Source organism: Corvus hawaiiensis, chromosome 30, assembly GCF_020740725.1.
Source record: "Corvus hawaiiensis isolate bCorHaw1 chromosome 30, bCorHaw1.pri.cur, whole genome shotgun sequence".
NCBI classification, from domain to species: domain Eukaryota; kingdom Metazoa; phylum Chordata; class Aves; order Passeriformes; family Corvidae; genus Corvus; species Corvus hawaiiensis.
Genome location: NC_063242.1, coordinates 12,801,925 through 12,820,693, shown reverse-complemented (window position 1 = coordinate 12,820,693; position 18,769 = coordinate 12,801,925). Strand labels below are relative to the sequence as shown.

At 38.0% G+C, this 18,769-nt stretch overlaps 1 protein-coding gene across 1 annotated transcript in view; it reads left to right on the top strand.

Annotated features, from left to right (window-relative positions):
• Positions 1-1,173: 1,173 nt before the first annotated feature.
• The window catches only part of LDLRAD4 (low density lipoprotein receptor class A domain containing 4), a 280,035-nt gene continuing 262,439 nt past the window's right edge, over positions 1,174-18,769 (top strand). Inside the window, exon 1 of the mRNA XM_048289602.1 lies at positions 1,174-1,188. The gene's annotated coding sequence lies outside the window, so the exon portion shown is untranslated. The remainder of the gene's footprint in view (positions 1,189-18,769) is intronic.

The window sequence follows — 18,769 nt, the reverse complement described above, 5'->3', positions numbered from 1 at the left end:
TGGGAATCCAAGCCTGTAGTGAAATGATTCATACATATACATTTTCTTTTCTCAGTTGACAGCTATTTTTAAGAATAGCTGTCTTGCCTAGAAGGTTGATATCTAAGCAAAGGCAGCCTAGATAGCTAAAAATTTCTTTCACACCAAACATAATCTTAGTACACTAAAACATTTAAATGGAATTGATTTTAATTGATTCTTGCTGAATCTCTGGTTCTAATTGGCCATTATAAAGGGACCACGGTGTTTTGAAGCTGATGTCAGGAAGTTGGCAATTTTTTGCACAAAGAAAGATGATGAGTTTGAAGTAAATGTCACTTTGAAGAAATTTATAAGAATAATGGGTAGTGATATCTATGTGGTAGCAGATTACCTGAATAACTTCTTGAAATGAATTGGATTCTCTGGGTACACAAGCCTGAAGGAATGGTCTTGAAATGACATGGTTGTCCAGTGTACTTTAACTTTTTTTATGTGCTGCACAGGCAGAATATTCAAGTGAAGGAAAGCCATGGGCCTTTTTTTTTCTTTTTTCATTGTGTTCTTTTGAACCTTGTATTTGAAAAAGAATTTTAATTTTTTTCTCTTAGAGAGGAGTATTATTTGCTTACTTCTGACTCTGTCAGTTGAATAATAATAACTCTAAGGGGACAGCAGTAGAAAGAATGCTTGCAGGTGAATAAGAGCATGACATTACAGTGTGTCCTGTATTTCATTCTGGCAGAATGTCTCAGTATTCATCATCTATATGTATTTAATATATGCATTTCTGTAGTGTATGCTTTGATTTAAGCTATTTGGAGTATGCTAAATGTAGATGCATTTTACAAAATGCTTTTTCTTATTGTTTAGTTAAGCAATGGAAATTTTCAAGCACCCATATCACCATTCATTATCACTCATCATAATAATGGGTAAATTTAATCATCCTGATTAAGATTAGTTTGGTCACAAGAGACAAGGCACTGAAAATGAATAATTTTCTTCATGTTGTGCTGTGTGTGTTGTTCATATCTGTTGTTCTTTTCTCTAAAATCTTACTACAGAGAACACTCTGACCTTTTAAACTGTGTTTGAATGATCTTGCTCTACATCAAACTTTTCTTTCAGGTAGGAGACAGAAATTAAGAAGAAATGTAAATGCATTTTTTCTTCTTACTGCCAGTGGAGAGCTTTCCTAGATTTGAAGTAAGTTTTCTTAGTGCCAAATGATTGACTTCTCTAGAAGAAAAATCTCTCCAGGGTATGCAAAAAGTCCTCTGGTTAATATATTGGCATTCCCAGAACCCACTAAAGCTTAGGCAGGTTGCCAGACACCACTTAATGAGGATGCCGAATGTCTGGCACAAATCTGCATGAAAACCAGCAAAGGAGCTGGGGGTGGAAGTGCATGAGGTGGGGAGAGGGCTGGGAAGGCAGCACATCCACACCCATAATTTATTTTTAATGTCTGCGTTTTGCAGAGAAACTGATCAGAAATCCTTACCACAGGATTTTGAAAACTTACTGGGAGCAGGAGTCTGGATGCTTCAAACTGAGAGAGCTGTGTTCTCACAGAAACACAGTTTTATTCGGAGAGCAGTTTATGAGTTTGGGGGGTTAGTTTTTTGAGGAGAGCACCAAAAGAGGATAGAAATGATAGTGATTTTACATTTTATTATCTGCTAAAACTGAAAAGCATTTGAAAATGTTGTTAGACAATTTGGGGGACAATGGAAGTCAGTGATTGCCAGCGTCCACACAGAAAGGCTGTTAAAGTTATGAGGCAGGGGTAGATAAACTGCTGCTGCTAGAAAACCTCTGCTTAGTGTAAACCTGTGGTGGGGGCTCTGCCTGATGCTGCTGAGTTTACGTTTTGCTACATGTTAAGTAGAACTGCAGGTGTAATAGACCCTCTGATGGCTAGATAACTGTTAGAAGGGTCAGTTATTCACCCAGATGAGGTATGTTTCCATAAGTGTGCCATTAAAACCAGAATATAGTGGTCTGTGTTGAATCAGATGTTTAGTCTTAAAGGTTGGCTGAGCAAACTTGGTTATATTCTGAACTGGACATTATTTCAGACATTTAAAGCATGAACGTTTTCAGCATTTTTTCCCAGGCTTTAGTCTCTCCCTTACCCACTCAAAAAAGAATTAGTCCTCTATAGACAAATTTATAAATAGACATTTGGTTGGTAGGCATGACTGAAAATATTTTTTTAATCCAAAATAATTCTAATAGGAGTTTTTTTTGCACATGGCTGAATTTGGAAACATGAATGCTTATTAACCTGCTTTTCAGTGCAGGTTTCAGTTGTGTATTTCACCATTTTGAAGAACTGTTCCTCTTTAGAGGAATTCTACTCATTAGAGTAATGGCACCTCCCTGTTGAGTATTGTTGCGTAGGACTAAATCTAAATCCAGATGCTCCTGTTTGATTTTGTTTGGTTTCACTAAGGTGAGTTGAGGAATGAAAATATTTGACTTCGTTGGACTTCAATGCTGGTTGCAGTGGATAAAAGGACAAGTGTATTTTGCCAGTTGTGTGGGAATCTTTGCAAAGTTTTATTTGTGTTGACACTGATTCTTGGCTGTCTATAGGACAGGGAAAACAAGCAAAGAGAGTGTTGGACATTGTAACCACATTTTTAATCCAGGATGTGTTTAGGAATAATTCTAAAAGACTGGACAGTATTGCCTAGAAAAGATACACTGCTGAAATGCTGCACATGAGAATGGAGCAGGTTGATGAAGGATCTGCTGGAATGTCCTTGTCTTTCCATCTCCTGGTGTTCTTGATTTCTTCCATGCTAAACACCCTGGTACCCTTTTTGTTTAAAACTGATAATAAATCTGCTTCTGAAAAAATGTAGTCATGATAGTGAACTTGTATTGTCTGTAAAAGATGAGTTTGGAGATTTCAATTATTTTTTAATTCAGTATTTTGTTTAGCTTCTGTGTTCTGAAGTTGTAAAAGATGGACTGACCTTTGGGGGAAGATGTGGTTTTTTTGCATATTTGTGTGAGAAATACCTTGAGATTTGAATGATTCTGTCATAACCTTGGACCACTGAGTGTATTTAAGTTGTGATTTTGAGGACAGTACAGAATTCTCTTAGGGTTTCTGTTAGAACAAGTGTTAATACTTAATAAAATAAGATCTAGAATCTCCTCTCCCATATTGAGAAGAGACTGGAAAATAGTGTTTTCTTCTGGATAAACCCTGAAATGTACTTAGAATTCTAAAATAAGTGTCAAGTGTTGACTCATATTATCTAGCATGTGCCATTGTAAGGGTACTGTCTTCTGTCTTCAATTTTCAGCACCAGTACTTGAAGCATCTTCAAACAGTACTCTGTTTTTTAAACACAATTTCCACTCTTCTTGTTTTCAAAGATTATTGGAAGGAAAATGTGTGACTCTTTTAATTACCTCTTTGTGTTGTGTGGCTGAGCCCATTATTTTGGTTTCTCACACCTGTAACCTACTTGTTCTCCATTTCATAGAGGGAAGGGGGGGGCAGTCTGTGACTGAGTTATGAAGCAATCTCTTTAACAGCTGCCTTCTTCCACTGAGACTTTCATGAAGTTTTTCCTGTGCATTAATTAAGAATGATCCATTATTACTTTGGACTTGTAAACACCTCTGAACGTTCCATTAGGTGTTAATGACACATGAAGCAAGAATTAATGTGAGTCTGTTAGTCTTGTGTCTAGTAGGGATGTACTTAGTATAAGTAATTGCCTGAATGTAGCAGTATTTCTTAAACTGTTGGGTGTAAGTGGTGTTGCTTCACTTTCTGCTTCTGCTCAACCATTAGTTACTGAGTGAAGTGGTGCTAATGTGTATTTGGGCCTGTACTATACAGAATGTCAGCTGGAGGTTTGCCATGGTTTCTTGGGATTTTCAAAAGACAAAAGTGAGTTCCCTGGCTTCTGCCCTATGGGTCAGAGTTGAGGAGCACTGCAGAAGGTGTGGGAGAGAAAATGTGAGGAACGCTTATAAATAACCCAACTTAATCTCCATAGCTGTTCAACTGGCGCCTTCTGTGAGATACCACATTGGTGTGTGTTCTTCCCTTACAATTTCACCTCAATGGATGACTGGTTCTGTAGGTTTTGCTTAACAAGAGTTAAGCAAAATTAAATGGAACCTTTTTAGAAATGTATGAAGGTAAGGTTCAGTACTCCTAAATTAAAGATTGCATCTGGTCATATAAAAGTTAGGCTTGGGCTGACTTATGGCATCTGTTGGCCAGTGCAGTTCATGTGTAGATGTTTTGTTTTACAAAAGGTTTGTTTTGACTACAATTCCTCATCAGACTTACATAGGTATTAGAAGTGAGGTAGAAGGGAGTTCTATGGATATTTCCAACTGAGATGTTTTCTGGTTTTGTGACCCTCTCACGTTCCTCTTACTGTTGTAATAACCTTTCTAGCAGGCTTTTAGAAACAGCACGTTTGAGATTTAACTTGTTGCAAGTACCCTATTTTCACTTAAAATGTCTTAAAGTATGAGTTATCCTTATTTAATTGGGAAGCCTCTAACATGTGATCCATCTGTCCAATTAAAGCAGCTCACATAATGTTGAATACAGGTACTATTTGGTGGTTATTTTCACATAGCTTATAATAATGAACTTTTTTTAAAAGCAACCATCTGTTGATGAACAGAAATACTGCCAGTGTTTGTCAAATGTGTGCTTTATCTGACCTGTTCTACTTAGCACCTTATGGCAAAGCTTTCTCATCAAAGCATTTTACAAATATTTTTATTCTTACAGTGCCTTATTAGATTGATAACAACAGTGATCTAACTTTTTAGTATAGGGATTAATGTACCAAGGATTAGGGAGATAAACCTCTCTTCAGTTGCAAGAGGAAGTCACCTGCAGTGGCTACAGAGATGATGATTTTAACTTGCAGCTGTAGGTGAAAATCACTGTCCTGTTCTAATGATCTTTACAGCCTTCTGAAGAAAACAGCTGGAATAATGTAAAGTTTCTACAGCAGAAAGCTCCAACAACCTATGTAGCCTGGTCTCCTTTTTCTCATAGGTAGTGGCTGGGCAAATAGGTAAATTTCAAGAAAGAAATACCACAGTGCTGATGTGTGTTAGCGCTGATAATGCACAGTAGTGAGTTAAAAAGCATTTGGTTAATGATTCATAATTTTGTTTGAAATTACCTAAAACGACAGCAAACCAAAAGGAATTAAAAGAAGTATAGAGAGGAATAAGAGGACCTCTTTAGTTTGCAGAGTGGGAGTTAGTTGTGCAAAGTATTCTGAAAGTGTCTTTTGAAACATTGAGTTCTCTCTTCAGCTGAATATGCAACCAGCAACAGACTCTGCCTTTTCCCATTCCCTGTTCTCCCCTGGGTATTGTTAGCAGTTCAAGATAAAAGCCTTTAATCATGTCTACATGGAGACACCAGAGCAAATCACTTGAAGTGTCGAGTCAGGATGTGTATGTTAAAGTATGTTAAACTTGTGTGTGAATACTCTGCTGAATACAGATCAGCCTTATATATTTAACTTGAATCAATCAAAGGTCATTTTACGTCTGATGGAGAACGTAATTCAGAACATAAGTTAAGCTACAGTGATCTAAACCCATCTGTGTATGACTGAGAGGCTCTTGGCATAGATGTTTACCGTGCTGTAACTTCAGTGTTTTACACTGTACTTCATTTATCTGAACTTTCCTCTACGTTGCTTGTTATTGATTGGTTTTCAGGATGCTGCTTTTAAGAGGCATTTTAGGTGGACCTCATTGCAAACTTTCAAGTGGATGTAATTTACACAGAAAATGGTAATTCATTGAATTGGGATGTTTCATTGCAAGTATTTTAGATTTGACAGACTTCGATCGAAATCAAAATAAGATGCAACTTCTCTTTGATTCCTGGTAAACTTGTTTTGGCCAGAGTCCTGGTGTTTTCAGGGTCCTCATCACAGAGCTAAACTGCCAAGGATCCCACTTTGTGACCAGGGATGATGCTGTGTTTCTAGGAACATGTGGTTTCTTTGAATAACCTGCAAGAGAAGTCTGCTGCAAAGTCAGGAGTTGAAGAAATCCTTCATGGACTCGCCTCATATTTGAGGACCTGCAGTAATCTTCTGTGTCTATCTTTTGAAACTGTCCATCTTTTAAATATTAAAACTAGGAAAAAAGTATGTTCTATGTGACAGTTTTAAAACGGAAGCCTTCAGTTGATCGGAAATTTGGACTTTTATGGGGTTTGTCTGCTTTGAGGGCCCAGAAACTGTCTGGTTCTAGTTGATGCTGTTTCATGCTTTTGTGGGTGCCAATTACTATCTCTGTTCCCCTTTCTTTTCAAACTGGAGTTCATCTGATGGAGCACCTCAGGAGAACCCAAACCTCTGTTGCCTAAGGTCTTTAATTAACCCCTTTTCATGTCAGCCTTGACCACAGAGGTTTGCAAGCTGCAGTTCCTGTGTCTTGCTTAGGAAGATTTACATACAGGAAAGAATCTCCTGAAGCTTTTATATTCCTAAACATTGAAATGAACAGTGAAGCACATAGTCTTCAGGGCTCTGAGAAAGTAGGGAGCTGAACTTGCTTCCCAGAAGGAGCTGTGTTGCAGGGAAGAGGAACTGTCCAGTTGAAGTAGTTGGAGCTGCAGTGTACATAGCTGGACATTCCGTTCTTCCCACACTCTTGTGTAAGTGATCCTTAAAAAATCAAGACTTTTCCTGGACATTTCTCTTGAGCTGCATGATGTGATGGAGGTAGAGATTAGGAAAAGGTTACCCTTGTCTCTTTTTAAATTAAATATTATATTTTATAAGGTAATTCAAGGATTGCTGTATTCTCCTTGTAAGAAAAATCTTCTGAACTTTCAGTTGGTCGAGAAAGTAACAGCCACACTAAAAGCTGTGAAGGAAAACTTGGGAGCCACTCTGCCTTCAATACATTGAAATTCTTTTATGGGTGAAGATACTGAAAGTACAGTTGTCTGTTTGAAAAAATAAGAGGCGGTGTTGTGCTCTATTAGCTGCCCCACATTGGTCCAAGATGTTTGCGTGCTTGTTAAGATTATGGCCACTGCAGTGGAAGCAAATAAATTTTAGCAGCTTAAGCATCTCTCTCACTCATGAATGTACCGAGTTCTTGACATACTCCTAGAGTCAGTGAGTTGGTATGGTTTTGAAATTGAAAAGTTTTGTCACAGAGTTATAACAGTCTCCAGATGCAACTTCCTTAGTTTACATTGTATAGCAGACATTGGAGAGAAGAGAAAATATATAGCAAGTCATCTTCCTCACACCTTGAGTCTTCCATTTGGGTAAGTTGAAGAGTCAAATTCATATGGGTGCTAAGGATAGTCTCTTTTCACAGTGTAAAAGTGTCAAAAGAATATTTTTTTCTGTCTCTGACCTTGATGTGTAAAATGCACTGTAGTACCCTTGTGTACTTGAGATGTTCTCAGGTGTCCCTGACACCTACAAAAAGCCAAATGCTTCGTGCAACTGGTTCTGTTATCTCCCAATCTCCCACATAGTTCTGCTAGTTTTCCTGTTGCTCCTCTGGCTAGTCTTCTCTCTCTCTCTCTCTGTCTCCCCCTCTCTCTCTGGTTTGGTTTTTTGTTTTTTGGTGGGGTTTTTTTTTTTTTGTAGTCCTTTAGGGTACAGACATTTCAGAGATGTGTCTGTAATGTCTAAGTGGCTTCCTTTTCTTTCCTTTCCCCTTCCACCCCAGTCAAGAAATTCCAGGTGGAAACTCTTTGGTGTCAGTAACAGCTGCACAGCAGATAATTTTTTGCATCCTTAGAGCTGTAATATTTGTAACTCCATATATGTAGTTATGATATACATTTACATTATCTTCTGGTCTTTTAAGCTTCCTCAAGGCTCTTCTAGTCTTTCTTGATGCAGAATTTTGCCCTATTTTCTGTTCCTGGTTAGAAATAGCTTCTTTCAACATAAAAAAGTTAAGATATTCTGTTGTAAGTTTGATTTTTAGGAAGTCTGAATATTTTAGAGTCCTGTGTTGTGATTCAAAAATTGTGCTCCCTTCTTTCATCTCTAGGATTTATAATAAGGTGTCAGCAATGATCTAGTCCATCTGGGAGCTTGCATCAATGCTTGGGAGAGCCATATGTGTCTGCCTCAAACAAGGCTATAGAAAAGTGTTCCACTAGCAACCAGGATGTCATCCATCTGCTAGACAATCCTGTAGCTAGTTAGCTTAATGACGTATTTATTTGACTAGATGTTTCTGCGGAGCAGACTCCAGCTTTCCTCCCTGTTCAAATTAATACCAAAACCTCCCTGCTCTGGAGAAAAAAAAAACCTGCCCGCTCTGGAGAATGTCAGGAAGTTTGTGGCTCGGTGGTTTTGATCTCTTTGTCTCCCTCAGGATGCTGCACTCCCAAATTCCGAGTGAGCGCAGTGTTGGGAGGCGGCTCCGGCCTTGCTGTGTGCGGAGCCCGTGCAGGGCAGGTGTCTGGTGGCGGAGGGATCAGCACACTGGCAAGGCCAGGGTGACCTGAGCTGCATGGAGAAATCCAATCATGCTGCTCCTGCTTAAGGGTATTATTTTAGCACACGGGGCTGTGTGAGGATTTCCTCCTGCAGTGGTCAGAGCTGGAATTGTCACAGTAAACATTTTACCTGGCTACATGGAACAAACCAGGTGATTGTTGCACTCAGTGACTTTAATGGAAATGTTTATTTGGGACTAAGGTGTTCACAGTCTTCAACATACACATTCTAGATATTTGTAATCTCAGATGGCCCTGCAAAAAGTCAGAGCTCCAGGAATTGTGCTGGAAATACACTGTAGGAAGACCCACTCTGTAAACTTCAGGAGCTCCAATTCTTACTGAGGTAAAATAGAGCACACTGACACTGACTGTCATTGATTTCTTGATTCCAGTCACTCTATCCCACTGTTTTGGTCTTTTTGTAGTCCAAACAGGCCAAGTCACTGTTGTAAATTTTAGGTTGATCTAATTTCTCATCTGTCTGTGAGTCAGACTTGAGAAGGGGACAACACAACAGGAGAAATGCAAATTTAGATGAAAATAATGTTTTGTGTTAATGGCAATTATATTAATTTGTGTTGAGGCAATCTAGTGAATTTAATGTGAAAAAATGCAAATGTGTATTCAGACCAACCACTGTACAGTTGGATCCATCAGTAAATCTTCATCCATGTCTTGCAAGGGAGTTTACATGCAGCTTCACATGGATTTCAGTGGGGATCAAGACACTCTCGTAGCTTTTTCTGAATATGGATTGATGGTGCTATCTACTGAGTTTGGTAGATTTTACCTGACAGATGTAAAGTAACAGACGGATGCAAATTCTTAGTGAACTTCAAGGGTAAAAAAAAACCCCAGTAGTCAATGCCAGTCCTAAATACAGGTGAGAAACAGATCATAAGTAAGGCACAGAAAAAAATTTGCTATCTTGCACACTAGAGGCCTGTCTTCTTACAGGTGTAAAACTTTTTTTTTTGTGTGTATGTGTGAGCATATTAGCAGTTCTAAGCTGAAAAAGTAGGTGAAAATGAAATTAGGATAATTCCATGGAGGAGTGTAGAGATGGAAGAGGTGAATTGTACTCACTTTTGCTTCATCCTCTAATGCTACAAAGAGAATTGTAGAATAATTCAGGTCAGAAGGAAACTTCTGGAGTTCTAGTCCAATCTGCAGTAACATGACTAAGGCTTTTCTGAAGAAACACTTTTGAATCTAGAAATTGTTATTTACATCTTAATTTTCAAAACTTGGTGTTTTTTCATGTGTTCTGAATTGCTTCTGTTTGGGCAGAAGTGCAGTAAAGGTCAAGTGGAAGAAAAGAAAGTATGAAAAAACAGAATCTTAATTCTAAGAATGCTAAGTAAGTGACAAGAAAGAGCAAAGTTGACACAACTCTACTTGCAAGTGGGAAAGAGTGACCATCTTAAGAGTATCTGAAAACTGTTGCATGTGTTTAAAATAAGCAACATTTTAATTTCCTTGAGATGTTCTAAATAATTAAAGAATGTTATAGTTTCCCTTCTGACAAGGGAAACAGCTGACAATTCTTCACTGATATGAACTTATATATATTTATTTGTATTTCTTTTGTCACAGGGCTACTATTCATAGTTAAATAAAATAAAAGCATCTTTTCCCTATCACCTTATAAAAACATAGAAGTCCTCTCAGAGGTAACTATGATTGGTCAGAGTAACATTGATTAAGCTTTTGGAGAGAGAGGGATTTTACATCTTGCTGTAAAGCTTACAGGATCAGAACTTGATTGTTTTAAAACAGAATGAAAAAAGCATTTTTGTAGTTTTCCACAAAAATTACATTTGCATTGGATTGATGCATTCTTTAGTCTTGTATGATACCATGCATAATAAAATTTAAAAAACAATTAGAAGTCATAAAGCTATGACATTTTGTAAATTTCTACCTTTTAAAATGCCTGCTTTAGTTTGATCAAAAGGGTACTTTACAGGAAATATTTCTGGTTTGATGCACTGCATTTTCTGATGGAAAACAGATCTGCAGGAGTATTTCTGAGAAGAATCAATAACTTCTTGTTTGGGAAGAGCTTCTTTACTTTGTCTTAGTTACATTTATTTGTTTTGGGTTTGAATTTTTTAAAGTGCCTTAACTTTCTTTGCATTTCCACTGCAAATTTTGAACTTGATTGATTAGGGATATTATTAAAACTCAGTTGTTTTGAAGCTTCATTCTGTTCCATTGCTTCACTCCTCTTTGTATTTGTTTTACCATGTAAGAGAATATATTAATGTATAGAAATGATGGGGCATCTTCCTGATTTCTCTCATGTGTTGGATATGTTTTGTCTGACTCTATCGCTAGAAATATTAATCTTCTTAATTTCTTGCATGTACAGACACTTTCATGTGCAAGACCTTAGCTAATTTTTTTTGTATCTCCTACTGCTGATTTCCCAGTTGTGTTTACCTGCTGCTAATCCCATGTAGTTTAATGGAAAGAGATTTATACAGAATCGTTTTGAACCCACTTTGTTTCTGTTCACTTAGAATTGAGACTAATAGAAACCCAAATGAGGTTTTGCTTCTGAAGAGCATGGCACTGGCTATGTCAGCTCTTTGTCCCACTAGCCAAGTGTTTTCCTTCTTCCAGCACTTCATATATGTGGATGAGTATGTTTTCCTTGTCGTTAAATGTTCCTGTGCTGTGATGCAGAAGTGCTGTATTTCAGAAGCAGATTATGTGCTTGACAGCTACTGAAGTAATTAGCATAAAATTGGACTGTCTTATCCAATTTAGTTTATGTATACTAAGGTAGTGTTTTAACACATAATGATAAAAAAGGGAATGTAGGATGGTCGTACATCTTTCTGGAATAATTTCTGGAATGCCTGTTGCTTGGATCTCACACTGGTAGAGTTTTAAGTCCTGTCTTTGTATTTGGATACTCAGAATAAGGGAAAAAAAAGGGATCTGCATAGATATCTGAAAGTCCTTAAGTCTTATGCTGAGTGGTTTCTGTTCGGCACTGTTTTGTGGTATAGCCTTTATGCTACTTAAACTAAAAAAAAAAAAAAAGGCTTAGAAAATAAGTGGAAAAGACTGACTTTAACTTTTTGCCTTTTTGCTTTGGTGTGATAGGCCTAAATGCTGTAAAATCCAGCAGGCTCATTTCAACTTGGATCAGCAGGGGCTAAACCTCAAATACACAGTTAAGGATGGACACAGTCTCGCTTCAGTAGTGGCTTATCACAGCAAAGTCTGACCTACTAGACATGGTAGATGATACCAAAACACTGACTTTATTTTCAAGTACTTGCTATTTATTGCTGAAGCAATTAGCCACCTTTTACATTTCATTTTAGCTGTCTGATTGCTGGCACAGTATAATTTTTTTGTTCAAGGTTTTTCATATCAAAGCAAATTACATACTACAGGGTGCATTTGTTTTGTGAACATCACTTTTACAGTCAAAACCTTATATGCTGCTGGGTAAACAAGTCATGTTGTAATTAGGTATGTCTGTGTTCACCAAAACTGTGTCAGCATGTAAAACCATCAGATTAGAGTTTTGATTAAAGGGGAGTGAGTACCATTGTGCAGCCTCCTCTGTACTGGTTTCGTGCCTATGCTGTGAACACTGTATTCCCTTTGTAGTGTCAAATGGTCCTGCAAAGAGCTGGTCATTAAATATATTTTTTTTGCATTTTTTGTAATTAAGAATAATTGCTGAGCAATTATTCATGATGATACCTGTCTGAAAACAGTTTTATCTGTTAACGTTAAATAAAAAACTTACAGATTTTATTCCTGTTTTCCATCTTCTTTTTAGAAGATGGTACAAATACAATATCCCATATAATTGAAAATTACTGATAAAATGGGGTAGAGAAATACAGATAATGCAAAACCCAAACATGCTTATGATACATATAATTATCTTAATTAGCGTATAGAAGAGTTTAAGTGCAAGTTCATGAATATTTGAAATCCACTATGAACTGTAGTAAGGACTTAAAAAAACCCCAACAAACAACCCAACATGAAGTATGTATTGCAGAGGCTTCTAATAATTTTTCAAAAAAATTAGTTGGTGCTCTTCTTTTTGCATGAGCAGCTGTTCGATTCATGCTATCTCAAAAGTTTAAGGAAGGAATAAGATTCCATTTCCTGTCCATTATTATTTAATTAAACTGGCTGGTTGTCACTGTTTAACCCCAGCCAGCGACCAAGCCCCAGGCTGCCACTCGCTCACTCCCCCACCAGTGGGAGTGGGGAGAGAATCAGGAAGGTGAAAGCTGGAAAATGCATGAGTTCACATAAAGACCATTTAATAGGGAAAGCAAAAGCTGCACATGCAAGCAAAGCAAAAAGGGGAATTAATTCACTGGTTCCCATGGGCAGGCAGGTGTTCAGCCATCCCGGGGAGAGCAGGGCCCCCTCATGTGTAGCAGGGACTTGGGAAGACAAACCCCATCACTCCAAACATCCCCCCGTTCCCCCTTATTTCCCCACTTTTTATATTGAGCATGATGCCATATGGTCTGGAACATCCCTTTGGTCAGTTGGGGTCAGCTGTCCCAGATGTGTCTCCTCCTAGTTTCTCATGTATCCCCAGGTTCCTCACCAGTGTGGAAGTACAAAAAGCAGAAAAGGCCTTGGCTCTGTGCAAGCCCTGCTCTGCAGTAACAAAAACATCTCTATATTATCAGCTGTGTTCATCACAAATCCTAAACACAGCCCCATACCAGCCACTGTGAAGAAAATTAACTCTGCCCCAGCTGCAGCCAGCACGCTGGTCTTGACTGTCATCTATTACCCAGAACCACCAAGATGACTTCTAGATTTTCCTGTCACTGTTGTTCAGACTATTTCTCAATCCATTTCTACAAATTTTGGGAATCTTAGCTTAGTAAGAGTTTCCTGGGTACCAGGTCTGAATTTGACTTTGTGAATATTTAAGAAACCTTCTTGAGTAGGTAATTTATGGGCTCTGTATGGGATGCAGGTTTTATGTCATGCTGCTACTGCAAGAAATTTTGTCATGATGGCAGAAAGTGGCAAACTTTGCAACTTGTTTGCTACCAACTTTGCTCTCATTTTCAGTAAAAACTGCAGAAGGAGTCAGACATGAATTGTTAACAGGCAATACTTGTTTCATTGCAAGAGGATAGTTTGGTCCTGTGGTTTGAATTCCACGTTAAAAAAGAGAACATAAAACTCCCCAGTGGCCTCTTCCTGTTCCTAACTCCAGGTTAATACTTGTAAAGAAAACAGGGAGAGTAGAAGAGATGGAAATGTGATTATCAACCAATACACAGTAAGGTGTTCTCCCTGATCAGTACTTTTTAGGTGTTTTATTTTATTTTTTTATAAAACATAAATTTCCTCCCTTCTCAGTTCTTTTCAGCTTACCAGATGACTGAGGTTAAATTAAGTGCTTCCTAGATATGATTTTCAGGAAAGCAAATTTACTGGTACTAACTCTGCAGGAGCCCTGTGCTGATATTGATGGCTGGCTCTGTTCATTGGCAAGAGAACGGTTCTCAAGTGAGATTATAACCAAGAAAACGTGTTGACTACTCTCAATACGGATTCTCCTTTTATACCCAAGTCTGTGTTTGTAACTGGAAGTGTGGGATATATTCAAATTTGAACTTCTGTTCATGTCTGTGAGGGGGAAAATGTCCTTATGTTTTAAGTGACTGCATATTGTGTCTGTGCAAATATAGGTCCTCTTGATGTGAGGAGAGCTATTGAACGCATCAAGATTTGCGCTGCACAAAGCTTTAGGAATGCTCATCTCGGTACTTTAGGATTTGGGGTGTGTGTGAGAAAAAAATCTGCTTTAACTTAAGGTTAGTAGAAGGATCCCAGCAGCTGGGTAGTCTTTGGATTGTGGCTATTTGAAAGGGAAATGTTAGCAGTGTAATTTTAGCAGTGTTCACAGACCTTGGTGATTTTCTTATATGTTATGCCAGATACAGAACAAGATGATTAACTTTTCAGGAGGAAACAATCTTCTCTTCTAAAACCAGGACCACAGGGACATTAATACAATGTGACAATATTGTTTATTGCTCAAACGTTGGAATTGGTGTATTTTGAGCAATCTAAGAACCTTGTTTTATTGTTAGGGATCAAAAACAATGCAATGTCAAATGTTGAAATGCTGGATTTTTGTATGATGCTTACAATGTATTATCAAAGATATTGAAAGAAGCAATGACCATTAACAACAATAAAAAGGAAAAATACATTCTTTAAGTCTTAATATGAAATGATAATTAAGAACAACAACTCGGGCAGCTGTAACCTTCCTTATGATGTGTAGGTTTCAACCTATGGTTGGAAGTAAATATAGAAACCTAAAGGAAAAGAAACATTTCTGAACAGATTATCACTGGCCCAGTTTAATGCAAAGACATGATTGGTTCAGAAATTAGAGAGGTTACTTTTCCATATGTTGAAAATAACCTGTGAGGTAAAAATAAAAGCATAGTGCCTAAAAAAGAGAGGTCAGAAAATTTAAATCTGGCAAAGGAGTGTCTGATGCCTTCACTGAGCTGAGGAGCTGTTCCAATGTAGGTATGTAGGCAACAATACTCTCACATCCCAGGAAATGATAATTTGATAAATGTGCCTGTTGTCCAAGAGGACTGTTTCCAATTTGCTGGGTAACTTCCCCATGTATCCCTCAGGATGACATACTGAGGAGGTTATTTGTACATTGATGTTCTCTTCCTCCTTTCCCTCCTTGCCTTTCCTTCTCCACTGGGTTTTGCTGCCAGTGAGCTATTCTGCTTCCCTGCAAGCTGCCTTAACAAGAGCTAATACTGATACTTCCAGGTAGTTTATTCCCAGCTGTTCTTGCAACATATAAATGTTCTGGCTAAGTATTGCAAGTATTTATGAAGCATTCCATCAGAGGGGAAGGATTGCTTCTGATGTTGGGGTTAGGGTATAGTTGCTTTCTCCTGAGTTAAAGCAAGTATCTATTTAGAGAGACAAGGAGATAAAAGGCAGAAGATGACTGCGTAGGGGAGCTGTGTATGCATGGAGATGTACATTATATATAAAGAAAAGAATTAGTCACATGGATCTTTGAAGAGAATAATGCTAGCTGACTCTCAGTCCTTTAGAATATTCTGTGCACAGTTGCCCTTGAGTATCGTTCCCTCTGTCCTTTCCCGCTGTGCTGAATGAGTTGGGTGGCAAAAATGCTTTGGGAAGATGGTTATGCTGTTGTCTCAACCTGTGGCTCATGTAAAGCTGAATGTGATGAGTAAGAGGGAGCACATTACACCTGCCTGCCAAGGAGTTGTGTGTTGTTTTGTCTGTGCACACACAAACAGTCACACAGTGAGGAGTCCGAGTCTGGGACTTGTAAGAGGATATCACATTATTCCATTATGTTGGTCTGCTGTGTCTGGTTTTTTGGTTTTTTTTCTTGATACAAAATACTTGTTTTGAGGGAAAAAATAAAGTATAAGGAAAATGTGATTCTAAGGTACTTGGTTTTACAAAAACTAAACTGCATATAGGCAAGGTTTCCCGGTGGAGACTCGTGGGCATACAGGTACCTTCTGAGTTACGGATTTTGGGTGTGCCTCATGTTGCAATATGTTTATTGCTATCATGCTTACATCACATAGTCAAAATAAAAGAATTCTAAGTGTCTATTCACATTGTTTCTTGATATCAGGCTTAATACTTTTGGGAACATGTTCCTTCCCCACATTTCTGCATGGAATTATGTTCAGTGCCTAACTGCTGTGTTCCTTTGACTGTCAGTTCTTGGATAAGAGGAATTCATTGCATTATGATGTTTTTGGGGTGTTTTTTGCTGTATCCTAAGATATCTCTGATACATAGAATGCAATTTTTCTCTATTGAAACCTGTACTTTCATCGGTTATGTTACACAGACCGTACTCTGCTTTGGGGTGGCCATTGTATTAATGCACTGCACGGAATCCCAGCAGGGCAGGAGATCTTGTGTGAGGTGGATTGCTCCTTGAATTCTTCTGTTTCTACTGGGTGGGTCATTCAGAAATATCCAGTCTCCTTGTGTTGATTGCCATTGCTCTGGTGGCAGCCTGGCCTTACCCTCAGGGGATATTCTTATTTCCTGGCTGTAGACATGACCAATCTGGTGACCTTTTGATATTGACTGTTACATTTTGCTGACAGTTCAGGCATTTCATAGAAGTGGAAACTGTTGTCTTGACAACTAAACTCCAGCCAATAATACATAACTAAAGAATCCCGAAGTCCAAATATATAATAATTCTTACAAAATTCAAACTTATTCTTGAGTTTGAGGGCTGACCTCCAACAGAAATATGTTTGTGTTTTAAATCTCTAGCATGAGGACCTCAGACTTCACTGTGGCACAACAATTTTACAATAGGCTTCATCTGTATCTATTTTAGATGCTACTTTTTTCTGTGATAAAAATGTGGGGTTTTGGTGCTAGTTTGCTGCAAAGATGACTCTTTATTTGCACTGTAATATGTGACAACAATATGAACAGTATACAAACTTTTATTATACAGAATATTAGGTTTTTATATCTATTTTTTCTTTTTCTGTGTGGTTTTTTTTCCTTTTTTTTTTCCCCCCAGGAGAGCCAGATTAACTCCCCAGCATTTCTGCTGTGCTAATGCTTCTTATCAGAGCAGGGTGTGAATAGACCTCAAAACATGGAACTTAAGTTCTGATCCTCATTCTGAAGAGGAACAGCAATTCTGGCTCAGTATTAAGTCGTTCCTCTGCATATAGGGTACTTTAGAGGAGGCAGCATGAAGAATTTGTAGCAGAAATTGTGTGTAAACGTCATGTTCAGTTAAGGCACAAAAACCCAGGAAGGCTCTTCAGTTACCTGCAGAACTTTTCTGGAGTGGAAAGAAGGAACTGTTACACAGCATTAAAGACATCCTCTGTGGGACTGCATTTTGGAGTGGAGTGGGAGTTAATGTAAATGAGTTTGGACAAGCTCACTTCTTGTGGTTCCATCTGTGGCTTTAAAGGAAAGATTTAACAGTGAGTTCTATTTTTTTTAACTATTCATGAAAGAATGGACATTGTATTTAAAATCTCATATGCTGGTAACATCACTATCTGCTGGAACTGTGAAAGACGAGCTCTGAGAGAGTCCCTTTCATTGCAGAATGCCTTTGTCCATACAATACATCATTCATCTACCATGTAGCACTGTAGGTGATTGGGGTGTGGTCTGACACTACTGGTGTTTGTCTCAGATTGGCAGCCCCCACTTGCTGTGTATCCCTGTTTGCTTTCTACTGTTGAATAGCTAATTGAAACCTTGGATGCAATCTGATAAACCCTCTTTTTGTGGTGTGTTCTTTTGAACCTGGAATGGAGGACTCTTCTGCAAAACCACTGTTGTCCAGAGAAGTAGTCCAAAAGCATATTAGTGCCAGTGTTCTAATCTACAGCAATATGAGTAATCCCTGCAAATTATTTTGCATAAATTTGCAGAGGCAGGAGGTGCTTTGGGGATGTTCTGCTCAGACTGTGATGCCCTCTCATTTAATTTTGTGGTAGAAAGGCAGCAGATTTTCTTGTAATTTCTTGAAATGTCTGTCTTAAATCTGGCGATGTTATGAAGAGAAAGGTAGTAGTCAAGACCATGAAGCTGATGGTAAAAGGTGGAGGTTTTGAGTTTCCATTCTTTTATTTCTGGAGGGTAACAATAATGTTATTTATTTCTCCCTTGCAAAAGATTTGGAACAAACGAGGAAAGATGATTTCTATGGTTGCTTTCCCTTTTGTTTGAACAGATACAAAAGTATGCATTCAACAAGAGGAACAAGTTTGTCTCTTGAATAGAATTTCTCATCTTTCATTTTTGTAGGTGACTCTTTGGACTGTCAGGATACATAAGACCTAAGTGCCTTAATAAAAATAGCTAGGTTGTATGGAAAAAGTTCTTGAGTCTTCTGGTTATGCTTAGTACTTTAGTTTATACACTGTTAGGACTAGTATCAATCAGTTTGAGAGAATACTTTTTAGATAAAAGGTTTCTATGATATTAACCTGCACAAAACACTTTCTAGTGATTTTTAAGAGAAAAAACCCCCCCAAAATTAGAATGCTGTTGCATAAAAATTAGTATAATATGTTCAAATTATAAAAGACTAAGCATCTGTAGCTGAGGTTGCCTGTTGTTTTCAGTTAATTAAGACTATTAGAGTTGTTTGTAGCTTTCTTGAGTACAAGCTGGAAATTGGACAGGAAATTTTCCATGCTGGTTATCTGCTTTGGGCTGGTTATTTGG